The sequence below is a fragment of the Macaca nemestrina genome, chromosome 6 (assembly GCF_043159975.1).
Source record: "Macaca nemestrina isolate mMacNem1 chromosome 6, mMacNem.hap1, whole genome shotgun sequence".
In the NCBI taxonomy this organism is placed as follows: Eukaryota; Metazoa; Chordata; class Mammalia; order Primates; family Cercopithecidae; genus Macaca; species Macaca nemestrina.
In genome coordinates, this window is record NC_092130.1 from 56753818 (window position 1) to 56770518 (window position 16701).

Here is a 16701-nt window from a genome sequence, read left to right on the forward strand (position 1 = left end):
GCAAATAACATAAATTATTAAACACAAGGAGACTAAAAAATAATTGAAGAAATAATAGTTAAAGGCTTGGTGGAATAAATTGATTACACTCACATATAAAAGCTGCCATGCACGGTGGCTCACACCTGTAATCCCAGCGCTTTGGGAGGCCAAGGAGGGCAGATCACTTGAGTCCATGAGTTCAAGACCAGCCTGGACAACATGGCAAAACCCCGTCTCTACAAAAAATACAAAAATCAGCCAGGCATGGTAGCAGGCACCTGTCGTCCCAGCTACAGAGGGGCTGAGGTGGGAGGATCACTTGAGCCGGGGAGGTTGAGGCTGCAGTGAGTTATGATCGTGCCACTGCACTCCAGCCTGCACTACAGAGTGACACTCTTTTTCAAATTTTAAATATCTGTGACATAATAAAAATATAAACATTAAAAATCATGATTACATTTTTCACAATCTAAGAAATATTGAGAGAAAGAAAGAAACAGTTTGGTATAAGAATGTAAGCATGTTGAATTTTTTTAATTTTGTAAGGCATATTATTACTGGATTGTTTAAAGCTAATAAATCAAGCAATGGGAAATAGTTTAGGATATAAAAGGGAACACTTAAAGAAACACAAATAATATACCCAGGCAAATTAAAATAATAGCATATCCTGCTATTCTATGAGACAGTAGGTTGTAATGACTTTACATCTCCATAAATCATATAAATTGTGATACCAGAAAAAAGAAAACTGTTCCAGGCTATTCTTTAACTAAAAAAATTAAATTTTAAGAATGAGGTCAGAAAATTAACATGCAAACATAAATGACTAGCTTAATCATATATTAAGATATATGATAAAGCTGTGGTAATTTTAAAAGCTGAGTAAACAAGTTGATTGAACAGAATACATTCCAATAATATGTACACATGGGACTTTATTATATGATAAAAGCTATTTTTCTGAAGCAGTGTTGAGAGATCTCCTGGTCAATAGGAGTGTTGGAGAAAACTAGCTGCAGTCTGGAAATGCATCAGCGTAGACCCCTATATAAATTGAAAAATTCTTTTTCATTAGGCTTCAATGATAAAACCAATCTGCAAACAATAATGTATTGTTTATCTGTAAAGCACTATACTGGGCACTTTGAGATGCCAGCATAGTTTTGAATAACAAGGCCTCTGATGGAAGGATGCTAGAGAAAATCCATCTCAGTCTTGTTAGTCAGTCCTTGTTAACTGAGCATTTAAGCCTCCCAGCAGATTCTAGGTGACATAGGTAAGCAAGAGTCTTTATAAAATAAATGCAACCACTTAAATTTCCTTCAAAAAATTTGAGCCCACACAAACATTTCCCTCTACTTGCCACTAATATATATCTCATATCATACTAATATACTGTAGATCATTTTTTCACTGGATATATATAATATTCTACAATATAGCATAAAGTGCCTTTAATTGCAAATCAAAGTTTCAAATTTTGCAAATAAAAGATATCATGATGTCATTGAAAGTGATGTTTACAACTGTTCAGATCACATCCAAAGCTGTTAACAAATAAGGATTTTCTAGAGTTGGACCAGTTAACAAAAAAAGGAGGGGGGGGAATAATTACACATCTTTAATCATGTTTGGGTTTGTTAAAATTCTTGAATATGAGAAGTCGTGACTTGAACCAAATTAGGGAAATTTTCAGTCACTGTTTTTTCAAACAATTTCTAAGCCCCATGTTATCTTCTTACCTTCTTGAACACCAATCACACCCGTATTAATCCTTTTGCTTTTGTCTCACAGATGCCTGAGGCTCTATTTATTATTTGTAAATTTTTTTTCTAGTGTTCTTCAGATTAATTTCAATTTCTTTACCTTCAGGTTTAATAACTCTCATGTGTCATCTCCTTTCTGTTATTATGCCCATCCAATGAATTTTTTATTTTAGGTATTTTATTTTTCAGTTCTAAAATTTCCATCTGGTTTTTAAAAAGTAGTTTATATTTTTTTATGATGTTTCCTTCCTTTTTATTCTCTGTAAGAATATTTGTCTTTACATCTTTGAGGATACTTTTAATAGTCACTCTAAAATTCTTGTTTGCTAATTTTAAACTTGTGCCACTGTGGGTCTGGTTTCTACTGATTGACTCTTAAGAATGAGTTACATTTTCCTGTTTCTTTTTTTTTTTTTTGAGACGGAGTCTCGCTCTGTCGCCCAGGCTGGAGTGCAGTGGCCGGATCTCAGCTCACTGCAAGCTCCGCCTCCCGGGTTTATGCCATTCTCCTGCCTCAGCCTCCTGAGTAGCTGGGACTACAGGCGCCCGCCACCTCGCCCGGCTAGTTTTTTGTATTTTTTAGTAGAGACGGGGTTTCACCATGTTCGCCAGGATGGTCTCGATCTCCTGACCTCGTGATCCGCCCGTCTCGGCCTCCCAAAGTGCTGGGATTACAGGCTTGAGCCACCGTGCCTGGCCTCCTGTTTCTTAATAACTTTGGATGGTATCTTGGCATTGTCAATGAATGTTAGGTTATGGAGACTCTCTATTACATTGTATTCCTCCAAAGATGAAGATGATTGCATTTGTTTGCTTGTTTTTTGCTTTGTTTGTTTGTTTGTTTGTTTGTTTGAGCTGGAGTCCTGCTCTGTTGCACAGGCTGGAATACAGTGGCATGAATGTGGCTCACTGCAATCTGCACCTCCCAGGTTCCAGGGATTCTCCTGCCTCAGCCTCCCAAGTAGCTGGGATTACAGGTGCCCGCCACCATGCCCAGCTACTTTTTTTGTATTTTTAGTAGAGACGGGGTTTCACCATTTTGGCCAGGCTGGTCTCGAACTCCTGACCTCAAGTGATCTGCCCGCCTCGTCCTCCCAAAGTGTCAGGAATACAGGCGTGAACCATTGCTCCCGGCCACTTGTTTGTTTTAATACACTATCAATTAGGTTGTTTTCAAACTTCAAATTGTGTATTTTGTGTGATAGCTCAACTTTCATTTCATTTATTTTATCCTTAACTAAAACTTGCTCTTCACATGTGCAGTTTGCAGGGCTTACCTAGAGATTTTGTCAAAGATTATGCAAAGAATTTCCTCTCTGGAATTCCCTCCTCACTTTACATTCTCTGTGGATTCTCTGAAGTCTACTGTCTGGTAATGCAGCGCAGAAATAGTGCAGATTTTACATTTGAATTTTAGCTGCACCATAAACCAACCGCTGCCCTCTTCAGTCTTAAAGCCATGAAAATGGGTAAGTTACCCTGTGCCATCCCTTCTTCCAAGTATTGACAACCGTACATTGTCTTCCTGTTTTTGTTCACACACTAGTTCCAGAGTTTATTGTGGTTATCTATAACCTGATCAGGTCTAGTAAGAGCTCATTTGGCCATATCAGAAATAGAAGCTGAAGATTCATGCTTCAAATAAAAAGGTTAAATTAAATGTCAAAAAGTTAAAATAATAAATTTGTCTAATAATTTTACAAAACTGACTTATTGTATGAGCATACTACAAAACCAAAGTGAAATGTCATATCTCGATAGCATACAATTTTGTTAGAAATGTTGCTTCAAAAAATATTAATTCCTTCTTTGATTTATATTCTAACTTACATTTGCTCAAATTAAATTTGTTATTTTTAAATTTTTTCAGTTTCCCTTTTTAAAAGCAAGACCATGAAACCTATCACACTTTTAAAAAGTTGCTATTTACTATAAACTATACTTTAAATTTTATTCAAATTTACTTTACATAGCTTTCTTTCCAGCATTAATTATCCTCAGTTAAGGAGTAGTTTCTGTACCTTCAGGTCCATCTCACATACCTAAGCATTGCCATTTATGATGGCAATTGGGAATCCTCAGAACTCAGAGCAGTAGTATTTTAGACTTCAGGTCTGTTCTCAATCCGTTCTTTAATCCAGTTCCTGAATCAGCCCCACTTTTTGGTTAGGATCCTTCTTCTATGTCAAAAGCTTATATTTGGTCTCTCCCATCTCTCACATACTTTGATTTTGTTATTTCCTCTCTGGTCTTCCCTGCTGTCCAACATCTTCTGCTATGGTGTGGTACTGCTTCTGATATGAAACCTAGAGGTCCCTGCCTCCCGGTATTCATGCCCTTGTGTAATTCCATCCTCTAAGTGTGAGCTATAGCTAGGGACTTGCTTCTAATGAATATAACACTGCAAAATTTGGAAATGTCAGTTCTGTGATCAGGTTACAGATTATTGTGACTTTGTCCTGCTAGCAGACTCTCTCTACTTCCTCCTCAGCTTGTAGTTTGATGAAGCAAACTGCCACATTGGAGAGGCTCACATGGCAATGAGCTGAGGGTGACGTTCAGCCAACATCCATTGAGGAGCTAAGGACTTCAGTCTAACAGCTCACGAGGAACCACATCCTGCAAAGAACTACATGAGCCTAAACTTCCCTAATCAGCCCTTAAGATGACCGCAGCCCAGTCAACACTTCGACTGCAGCTTGTAAGAGGCCCTAAAATAGAGGACCTAGTTAAATTCTGTCTAGATTCCATCAAAAGACTTCAAACAATGAAAATATAGTATTTTAGAATAGTGGTTCTCAAACTTAAGCAAGCATCAGAATTACCCAGAGCATTTGTAGAACTATAGATTGCTGAGTCCCATCCTCCCCTTATGTGATATTGATGATGCTGGTCTCGGGGGTCACACTTTGTGAACCACTGTTTTAGAACATGACTCTGGTTACATATGGAAAAAATAATGGGGGAGGAGGGCAAGCAAGGGACCTGTTGAAGGCTATTATAAGAATCCAGGGGCCCTGATCTAAAAAAGTGGCATTGAGAATAGAAGTAAGTGGGCAGATATGTTAGATACTTAGGAAGTATAATAAACAAGAATTGGTAACAAGTTGGATAAGGAGGGAAAGAGAAAAGCCAGGAATGACTCCTAGACTTCTGGCTTAACAAATTGGGTACATGGTCATGTCTTTTAAGGCAGAAGTGATTAAAAGACATGTAAAAGAATAACTATAAAATGTAGTAACAGGACAGTCACTGGCAACCTTAGTGGAAGCAGTTTTGTTAGAATGAAGGGAAGAGTGAGTGGGCTGTAGCCAAATCACAGTGGAGGAGGTAAGTGGAGACATAAGGCATACACAACTCTTTTGGGCGACTGGGGAAAAAAATAAATAAGACTCTAGCTAGAAAAGGACACTGAATTAGACTAGTAACTAAAGCCCAGGGTTAGTATTAAGACCAATCCAATCTATCTAATTCATCTTTCTCTGGATTAATTGAGCAGACAGTTCTCTGGATGCTGGTTTGGATAGTGAAAGGAGAAGAGGGAATCTGAGTTCAGAACATGGCAGGCTCTAGAGGGATTCTGGCATTTAGAAAATAGCTGTGTTGGTTAATTGGCAGGGGTGGGATAATAGCATCAGTTCATAGGGCAAAGTGTTGATATGAAGGCACTCAATATTCCTGATCGATGTGAAACTGATAAAATACTTTGCATCTTGGTTTATTCATCAAGAGACTTTGAAGTGTACCTTCCTTTTTCTCAATAACTCTGCTTCTAAGATTTATCCTGAGAAAGTAGTTCTAAATATGAACAAGTGATTACGGAGGAAGATGTTCATCACAGCACTTTTTATAGGAGATAATTAAAATCTTACACATCAAACAATAAAAAATAGATTAAAGAGACTATAGTATAACAGTTTGGTAGAATTATACTGCATTTTAAATGGTCATTTACAAAATGAGTAATAACATAGAAGAATACTTAGAGTATATTACGTTTTTTAAAAGTCCCTAAGGACTGAGGGACAAGGTTTATCACTAGAAGTAAATATGTCCAATTGTATATAGCTGCTACATTCAGATAGTCAAACAACCTGAGGCTTAGTTTTATTTCTTTTAAAAATGCTCATACTTTGGCTATATTTAAAACTTCATAATTTGTTGTAAAATGTTCTGCCAACAACAGAGAAAATATAATAAAAATGTAAGTACAATGGCCTTGGAAGACCACCATATAAGTAGGAAGGATAAGATGACAAAAGTATCTGTTTTATTTAGATACTTTTTCTAACCTTATCTTTCCTACATTTTCACATCTCAAGGAGGAGGAGAATGAAAAAGAGAGGTGCCACATGAATTTCTAAGAACCAATTTTGCTATTTTCTAGCAATAAACTAGATGTATATTCATGGGTCTGGATCGCTAGTTAGCTGAATAAAGGAAACTAAAGTATGAATCACTTTTCTTCCTGTGATTGAAACTGAGATCTTCAGGTTCAAAGCAAAGAAGTAGAAAGCAGAAAACCTGAAATGACAGGTAAATAAATGCATATAAAAATAAATGAGATTGGCCGGGCGCGGTGGCTCAAGCCTGTAATCCCAGCACTTTGGGAGGCCGAGACGGGCGGATCACGAGGTCAGGAGATCGAGAGACCATCCCGGCTAACACGGTGAAACCCCGTCTCTACTAAAAAATACAAAAAAACTAGCCAGGCGAGGTGGCGGGCGCCTGTAGTCCCAGCTACTCGGGAGGCTGAGGCAGGAGAATGGCGTAAACCCAGGAGGCGGAGCTTGCAGTGAGCTGAGATCCGGCCACTGCACTCCAGCCTGGGTGACAGAGCAAGACTCCGTCTCAAAAAAATAAATAAATAAATAAATAAATAAATAAATAAATAAATGAGATTAACCTTCTCAGGTGCAGGCCTTCCTCTGCTCTTGTTATGGTACATCAATTAACCAACTATTTCTGGCTACCCTTAACTTTTCCCAATGGCTCATAAAAACTTTTCCTTCCTGGTTTGAGAGCTTTCATAAAATCATACTCTCCCTTCTTTGAGACTTCACATCTTAACATAAAATTGACACCTAAGAGGAGTTTAACATTGCTCATTAAAGGCAACACTACTTCATTTCTCTTCTTTTAGGCAGAGTTTTGAAGTGGAAAAGAACACGAGTAATCAACCCAACTATTCTTCTTTTAATGATTATAATAGTGGTTCTCCTTTTCTTCAAAACTATGGAGAAAAGTTTGGACACCCCTCAAATCTGAAAGCAGTAGCAGATGGTGGAAACTTAGTTAGGATTTGTTGAAGTTGTAGAGAACAACTTCTATTCAGTTTTGAACATATGTACTTCAATCATTGATGACTCCCAGAGATAGTAAAATAGCCACAAGCATAGAAGACGGCACACACACACACAAGCGCACACACACATACATGCACACACACAGAGAGAGAGAAAGAGACCACTACGGAAAAGATATAAGAAGTAGATTTAGCAGAGTGTTTTTTAGTGTAAAGTAGACAAATAAAGAGATATAGATGACATGAGAGCCATTTTTATCCTGCAGAACCCTTAAGAGGCCAGGGTCTTGAAGAAACAAAGCAAGAAGGTGTTATGGGTGAGACACATTAAAAATAGGAAGATGGTTTATATGTTAATAGAAAAAGAAGATGCTCCCTTTTTTTGTTGTTTTGTTTTTGTTTTTGTTTTTTTGAGACAGAGTCTTGCTCTGTTGCCCAGGCTGGAGTGCAGTGGCCGGATCTCAGCTCACTGCAAGCTCCGCCTCCCGGGTTCCCGCCATTCTCCTGCCTCAGCCTCCTGAGTAGCTGGGACTACAGGCGCCTGCCACCTCGCCCGGCTAGTTTTTTGTATTTTTTAGTAGAGACGGGGTTTCACAGTGTTAGCCAGGATGGTCTCGATCTCCTGACCTCGTGATCCGCCCGTCTCGGCCTCCCAAAGTGCTGGGATTACAGGCTTGAGCCACCACGCCCGGCCTATGCTCCCTTTTTAACACCAAATATAGAACACTAAAGGCTACGCACACACCCTTCAATGAGAGACACACAATGTTCCCTATAGATATTAAACAATCTCAGATGAAAGACACTCACATGTCAATAAATAAGGATGCTCTAGGAAAAATGCCCTCCTGTTTGGCCACTCCAAGAAAAAGACTATGCACAATACACAAATAGATTAAAAGTAAAAAGACAGGGAAAAAGATATCCTGTGCAAACAGTAACCAAAAGGGATCTGCAGTGGGTATACCAATGCCAGACAAAATATATTTTGAGACAAAAAAATCTTTTTAATTAAAAGGAAGACTCTACATGCACTAGGATGTCTATAATTTTTTTTTAAATTTTTAATGAATAATAAGTATTAACAAGGATGTGGAGAAATTGGAACACTCATATATTGCTGATGGAAATGTAAGAGTGCAGTTACTGTGGAAAAGTTTGGCAGTTCCATAAATTATTAAAAACAGAGTCACCATATAGCCTAGCATTCTACTCAGAGAATTGAGAACATAGGTTCACATAATTGTTAATAGCACCCTTATTCATAGTACGAAAAAGGTGGAAACAACTCAAATGTCCTTTAACTAAATGGATAAACAAAATGTGGTATATCTATAAAATGGAATTCTATTCAGCCATAAAGAGAAATGAAGTATTGATAAGTGATGCAACATAGATGAAACTTGAAAACATGCTAATTGAAAGAAGCCAGTTTTAAAGGCCACATCTTATGTAGTTTCATTTATATGAAATGTTCAGAACAGACAAAGCAATAGAGACTGGAAGTAGATTAATTGTTGAAAATGTTCTGGAATTAGATAGTGGTGCTAGTTGTACAACACGTAAATGTATTTAATGCCACTACATTGTTCATTGTAAATGGTGAATTTTTATATGAATTTGATCTCAATAAATAAATAGATGATAGTGTATGAGAAGAGGTTGGATGTTGCCTAATGTATACCTGTGTTCGAAGATAGAGAAATGTACAAGACTTTGCCTGTTTTAAGATTTTTTTAATTACAGAACAATATTTTTCCAATGATAAAATGTCTAGAAGGAAGAGCCCTTTTAAGTGAGCAATTGAGAAGTGTTGCTGGTCTGCATTCATATTCTTTTTACCTCCTAAAAGTATTATCTCCCTTTCATGTCACATACATTTTATTTACTGTAAGTATACTGTGAAAGCACAAAGGAGGAAAAAAAAAATGAAATCTGATTTCCCCTCTGGAAGAAGAAATTTCTATTTGCACTGATATACAAATATATTGCACATAGAAACTTATACATCTGTGTCTAAACCAGCAAATAGACTCAGACCTTAGCTGGTTAAAACATAAAATGTGTTATGTTCTAAAATAAAATGAAAATTTTAATTTAGTTTTTTAACTGATGAATGTACAACAAAGAAATCTAAGATCATTTTCCTGTTCTGCTTAATTACATTCCTTATTTATTTCCATTAATGAAATCAATTAGAAGCAATATAATTTTGTGTATTTTCTTTGTTTTTATTTTGGCTAACACCTGATTTAGGAAAGCCTTGTCCTTTGTGTATAATCTTCATAATGTATATATATAAAACTAGTGGGAGTTTTTGTTTTTGTCCCTTGTTTTTTTAACTTTTATTTTCAGTTTAGGGGTACATGTGCTCTATACATATCTGAAAGCAAACTGATGAGTTGCATTGATACTGAATTTTTAGATCTTGAACTAATTAGATTTCTACATCTATACAAAAAAATGTAAGATGATGAATATGGAACATTCATGAAAGGTTAGTACATGCATAATACGTCTAATATGGCCAAGAACTCTTTAAAAGAGCAATTTGCTTATGAAATATTTCTTATATATAAAGATACTTTTAAAAATTATTTCTTAACATGACAGAGGAGAAAAGAGTTCTTCATTTTAACACAAGTTTATAATTCAATCATTTTTATGTCAGTAACTTTATACATTGCCCAAAGGAAGACTGAAGGCCATGAGTAACAAATATTATAACAAAATTAAGTTTGAAATAATTATGCTTGCTCTTTGAAATTTTTGAGAACCACCCTTAGTCTCTTGATGGTTCCATTTTCTCTCAGATAAACAGCAACTTGTGGGCAGCCTTCTCTCAGACTCACTTACATCTCAATCAAACAAAAACACTATCGCCAATCCCTGTCTCACCTCCCTCATACACACCATCTCTACAAAGCCTAAATCTAGGTAGCCCCTTCTTTTCACTTTCCCCTTTCTTTGGAATCCTAGCTCACCTTCCCAAGGTTTTAGTTTCCTCCACATTCTCTCTCTCCCCAGTAGCTTAGTCTATCCTCACTGATAGATTCTTCCCTCAGTAAGCAAAGTCAAGCTTCTCCAATCCTAAAAACACAAGCAAAACACTCTCCCTTGATTTTCTGCTCCTCCCTCATTATTTTGCTATCTCCTTTCCTCTCAGCCAAGCTTCTTGAATAGAGAATTTAAGCAATTCAAAGTCTCCGTTTCCTCACCTCTTCATTCACGTACTTCACTGGTTTTAAATTTTCATTTGAAAATTATGTATATGTACACACACGCACATGTGTATACGTATATATACGCGCGCGCGTGTGTGTACGTATATGTGCGCGCGCGTGTGTGTATGTATATGTGCACGCGCGTGTGTGTCTATATGTGTAATTTCCTCATGATCTCACCACTTCTTAAGAAAAATATGTTAAAACATGAAAGTTTACCTTCTCCATTTGTGTCTCTCTTTGTCAGGCTCTTAGAAAACTATGCCAAGGCCTTCTCTGGGCTAAAGATGAGCCATCTGCAGGGTAGCACTAAAACATAAAACTTGCTCTTTTATTCCTCTGAAGTAATTTATATATCTTACTATCAGAAGGAAGCAAAATCATGCAATAGTGTTCAATCATTTTATCTCCCTCAATGTCATGAGAACTTTTACATGCTTACAGCTTTGAATATTTCTATGAGAGAAGAAAGGAAATATACTTCTCAGTGTCCTAAATGTGAAAGGAAAGGTAATATCATTGTTGGTATTTGGTACACAAAAAAAGGAGCATTGGACTAGATTGCATCATGGAGCTTAATCACAGATAAACCTCTTACAGGGTGATATGGTTTGGATTTGTGTCCCTGCCCAAATCTCATGTCGAATTGTAATCCCAGTGTTGGAGGAGGGGCCTCGTGGGAGGTGATTGGATCATGGAGGTGGATTTGCCCCTTGTTGTTCCTGTGACAAGGAGTGAGTTCTCAGGCAATCTGGTTGTTTAAAAGTGTGTGACACCTCCCACTTTGCTCTCTCTTCCTCCTGCTCCAGCCATGTAAGTCGTGCCTGCTTCCCCTTGGCCTTCCACCATGATTGTATATTTCCTGAGGCCTCTTTAGCCATGCTGCTTGTACAGCCTGCAGACATATGAGTCAACTAAACTTTTTCCTTTATAAGTTGCCCAATCTCAGGTAGTTCTTTATAGCAAGGCAAGAATGGACTAATACATAGGGCTGTCTTCATTCTTTAAGTTTCTTAAGTAATTCGAGGAAAGAAGCCACACAAGCAAGAACGGAGAAACTAATGGGAATAATATGTAATAATCACTTTATATAATCTTAAGTAGAAATAGAAGGGTTTTTGTGGAAGAGCCTTTCTAGCTGAATCTGTCCCTTGGTGTTCTGAACTTTTCACTCACTGTCTTATAGGAAGAACTCATTAATTAACTTGGGATTTGGTCAGAAGAAGAGTTTTAGCCAATAATTTCCTTAAACACCACACCAACTGACTTCTAAGATTTTCCATTTTTTTCTTGCATTTATCTGTACTTATCTATGGATGTTCACAAAACACAGAATAAAACAAGACTTGCATTTCAAACAAATTCAAATGCTATAGGATTTACTTTTACAGTTCTGGCTCCCAAAGCAGCAAGAGTAGGCTAGCCCTAAGAAGGCCAGGCAGTGGTCAAGTAATCACTGATTCAGTCCCCGGAATATTAAAGGAAAATACTATATCTCTTGTTTCAAGAAGGCTGACTGGAAAGAAAGGAGAAAACAGAGGAATAACTAGATGGGAGATCGGGATCAAGAGAGGGTGTTTTCCTTGTGTTTTTAGGATTGGAGGGGACTGGATGTATGTATTTACTGGGGATTGGGCAGTATTGGCCTGGATCTGAGAAGGAAGGCCAGTCAGAAGCTAAAATAGTGAATATTAAGACTGTTGCGCAGCGTCAGAAAAGCAAGTCTTCTATATCCATTATTTCATGTGATCAACACATTATATGAAAATGCCAAAGGCTAAGAGAATCTTCTCCACAGAATCTTTTAGTTTGTTTTCTTGAAGGAAGGTGTCTTAGTCTGTCTTGTGTTGCTATAACAGAATACCTGAGACTGGGTAATTTATAAAGAAAAGACTTTTTTTGCTCACAATTCTGGAAGCTGGGAAGTCCAAGAAGCATGGCAACTGCATCTGCTTGGCTTCTGGGAAGGGTATCATGTTGTGTTACAACATGGTGAAGAAGTAGAAGAAGTGAGCATGTGCAAAGAGGTCAAACATGAGAGTCAACCTCACTTTGTAACAACCCGTTCTGGCAGAAACAAATTCATTCCTAGAAAAACTAATCCATTTCCATAAGAACTATTTCAGTTTCTTGAAAAAGATATTAATCTATTTTAATGACCTAATGATCTCTTAAAGACATGACCTCCCAATATGGTTGTACTGGGAATTAAGGTTCCAACATGAGTTTTGGCAAAGACACCTAGACCACATATTCCCTTATAGATACAAAATTGAAGACCAGAAGGACTGAGTGACACAACTAACTAGTTAGTGGCTGATCTGTTGCATGAGGGATCCAGTTCCCTTTCTGAGGCCACTGTGCCACTGCTGAGGTGGAAGAGAAGAAGAAGAGAAAGGAGACAGGAAACATTTGACACCTACTTAACATGGGATTATTACCATCTCTCAGCAGTCTTTTCTATTTTCTACAAAATAAATTCAATTTCCTCATTGATTTGTTGCCACAAATACCTTACTTGCAGAGATTTGAATTACTACAAACATGTGCCCCAGTTTCATGCTGAGTAAATGTGCAGTCAGGGTTTTCACACATCATCTTTTGCTTGACATCTCTACTCTCTGTATGACTTAAATGATAATAGCCAATAATACTACCATTCGTTAAATACCTACTGTGAACTAAGGATTTTGTTACAATTAACATATCACATCTTCCTCACTAAAACTCCATAAAATGAGATTTATTGATTTCCTTCTTGAAATGAGGAAATCAAGGCTTAGGAAGTTAAATAAGTTTCCCAAGGTCACATAGTCAGGAAGTATTGGACCATGATATAAATGGTTTACCCAACTGTAGAATTCAAATCTTCAACCATACCACCACTCTGTCTTAATCCTAACTGCCATCTTCTCTTCAGAGTCCCATGTTACCCTCATATCTGAGAGTCACAATTGTCCAAAATCACTGATAATAATTCATCTTTTTGTGAGAGAGCTCAAACTCAGAGTTATTTCTTTTCTTTTCTCAGATTGATAGTATTTGGTTATTTTTTCAAATTTATTTATGTATTTTAAACTAACAAATAAAATTGTATGTACTTATTAGGTACAACATGATACTTTGAAGTATATAAACATTGTGAAATGACTAAGTCTAACTAAAATATAAGTTACTTCACGTAGTTATTTTATGGAGAGCATTGTTCAAAAATACAATATATGGTCATTAACTATGGTCATCATGCTACAGATCTCTTGAAATTATTCCTTCTAATTGTAATTTTGTATCCTTTGACCAACGTCTCTCCGAATCGCCCCCTCGCCCACTGCCTGCCAACCAGCCTAGCCTCTGGTAAACAAGATTCTTTTCTGCTTCTATGAGATCAACAATTTTAGATTCCATATATGAGTGAGATCCTATGGTATTTGTTTTCCTGTGCCTGGCTTATGTCACTTAACAGAATGTCATAGAGGTTTATTCATGTTGTCATAAATAACAGAATTTCCTTCTTTTTATGGCTGAATAGTATTCCATAGTATATATTTATATATATCACATTTTCTTCACCCATTCATTCATGGATAAACACTTAGATTGATTCCATATCTTGGCTATGGAATCAATAAACCAAAGAAATGAAATCAATATGTCTTTGGTTTATACACCTACTAGTAGGATTGCTGAATCGTATGGTAGTTCTATTTTTATTGTTTGAGGGACATCCGTGCTATTTTCTATAGTGGCTGTATTAATTTACATTCTCACCAACAATGTAAAAGAATTCCCTTTTCTCTATATCCTCACCAATATTTGTTCTCATTTGTGTTTTTGATAATAGGCATTCTTACAGGAGTGAAGTGATATCTCATTGTGGTTTTAATTTGCATTTCCCTGATGACTAGTGACATTGAGCATATTTTCATATGCCCATTGAACATTTGCACGTCTTCTTTTCAGAAATGTCAGTTTAGGTTCTTTGTCCATTTTTTAAATTGGATTACTTTCTTTTTATTTAATTGAATTCCTTATACACTTTGGGTATTAACCCTTATCAGATATATAGTTTGCCAATACTTTCTCCAACTCTGTAGGTTATCTCTTCACTCTGTTTATCATTTCCTATACTGTGAAGAAGCACTTTAGTTTAATGGAATCCCATTTGCCTATTTTTGCTTTTGTTGCCTGTGCTTTTTAAGTCAAAAAATTATTGCCCAGATCAATATAATGGAGACTTTGCCCAATGTTCTCTTCAAACAGTTTCATTGCTTTGGCTCTTATATTTAAGTCTTTTATCTATTTTGAGTTGATTTTTGCAAATGGTGTAAGATAAAGGTCTAATTTTATTCTTCTGCACGTGAATATCTAGTTTTCCCAACACAATTTATTGAAGACAATGTCCTTTCTCCATTGTATGTTCTTGGCACCTTTGTCAAAAGTCAGTTGGCTGTAAATGTGTGGATTTATTTCTGGGATTTCTACTGTGTTCAGTTGGTCTATGGGTCTTTTTCTTTCTTTCTTTCTTTTTTGACATCCAATGACCTTTGAACTTTTTATTGGCTTCCTGCTCCCCAAAGGGTACCCTGCTTCTGCTGGCTTAATGCCTCACAACTTTGGTGTCCTTGGTCTCAGACACCACTTTGCCACCCACTGTCTGGTGGGTGGTAGTCTTTTGGATGGTTTGCATGGAGTTACTGCTATCCAGGGTATCACCAAGATTGAAGTCCTCACCATCTTCCAGCAGGCAGCGGTAGGTGGCAATCCGGGCCTCCAGCTTGACCTTGAGGTTCAGCAGGCCCTCTTGGTGGTTCTTCATGACGAGCAGATCTCCTTGAGAGCCTCTATCTCTGTCTCCACCTGCAGCCGAGTGACATTAGTGTCATCAATGACCTTGCAGAGCCCATGGATGTCGTTCTCCACAGACTGGTGCATGGCCAGCTCTGTCTCATTCTTGACTCTAAAGTCATCAGCAGCACGGCGGGCATTGTCAATCTGCAGAATTATGTGAGCATTGTCCACAGTATTTGCGAAGATCTGAGTCCTCAGGTTCTCCATGGTCTTGAAGTAATGGCATCAGTCTCTGACCTGGGGTCCCTTCTTCTCCAAGTGCTCCCAGATTTTGCTCTCCAGCCTCGGGTTCTCGGTCTCCAGGCTCCTCACGCTGTCCAGGTAGGAGGCCAGGCGGTCGCTCAGGCTTTGCACAGTCTCCTTCTCTTGCTGGATGCCTCCCATCCCTGCCAGACCCCCGGCCATCCCGGCGGCCAGGCTCCTGGACCCCATGCGTCCCCGGAAGCTGGTGGAGCGGGACACGGAGATCCGGGAACCAGAGCGCCCGGCGCCTGCATAGACGCTGCCTGCTCTGCTGACTGGCCAGGCGCCCTAGCTAGGCGCCTGGACAGAGCCCAGGGACCGGTAGTTGGTGGAGAAGGTGGAGTGAGTGGTGAAGTTCATGCTGTCCCGGGAGGAGGGCGACAGGACAGGACTCAGGCTTTGCCGACCCTATGTGTCCATTTTTATGCCACTACTATGCTTTTTTTGATTACCATAGCTTTATATATTTTGAAGTCAGGTCGTATGATGCTTTTAGTTTTGTTCTTTCTGCTCTAGATTTATTTGGTTATTCAAGGTCTTTTGTGGTTCCATACAAAATTTTGGATTGTTCTTTCTATTTCTGTGAAGAATGTGATTGGTATTTTGGCAGGGATTGAATTGAATCTGTAGATCACTTTGGGTAGTATGAACATTTTAACAATGTTAATTTTTCCAATTCGTGAATGTGGGCTGTCTTTCCATTTAATTCTGTCTTCCTCAATTTCCTTCATCAATGCTTTATAGTTTTCAGTGTACCTCCTTGGTTAAATTCGTTTTTAAGTATTTTTTTAATCTTTTTTGTAGCTCTTATAAATATTTTTTATATCTTTTTCAGATAGTTTACTGTTAGTATATAGAAACACTACTGATGTTTGTATGTTGATTTTGTATCATGCAACGTTTCTGAATTCACTTATTGGTTCTAACAGTTTTTCAGTGGAGTCCTTAGAGTTTTCCATATATAAGATCATGTTGTCTGCAAGTGAGGAAAATTTAACTTCTTCCTTTCTAATTTGGATGCCTTCTGTTTCTCCTTTTGCCTGATTGCTCTGCCTAGGATTTCCAGTAATATGTTTAATAAAAGTGCCAAGAGGCTGGATCTTAGAAGAAAACTTTCAACTTTTCCCTATTTGGTATGACTTTAGACGTGGGTTAGTCATATATGACCTTTATTATTTTGAGGTATGTTTCTCCTATACTTAATTTGTTGAGATTTTTTATGAAGAAAGGATGTTGAATTTTGTCAGATGCTTTTTCTGCACCTACTGAAATTATCAGATGATTTTTGTCCTTGATTTTATTAATGTGATGTATTATCTTTATTGGATTT

The 16701-nt window shown here is 37.6% G+C and overlaps 1 pseudogene; it reads right to left on the bottom strand.

Annotated features, from left to right (window-relative positions):
* Window positions 1-14877: 14877 nt before the first annotated feature.
* On the bottom strand, window positions 14878-15761 carry LOC139363944 (keratin, type I cytoskeletal 18 pseudogene; annotated as a pseudogene).
* Between the last annotated feature and the right edge of the window lie 940 nt (window positions 15762-16701).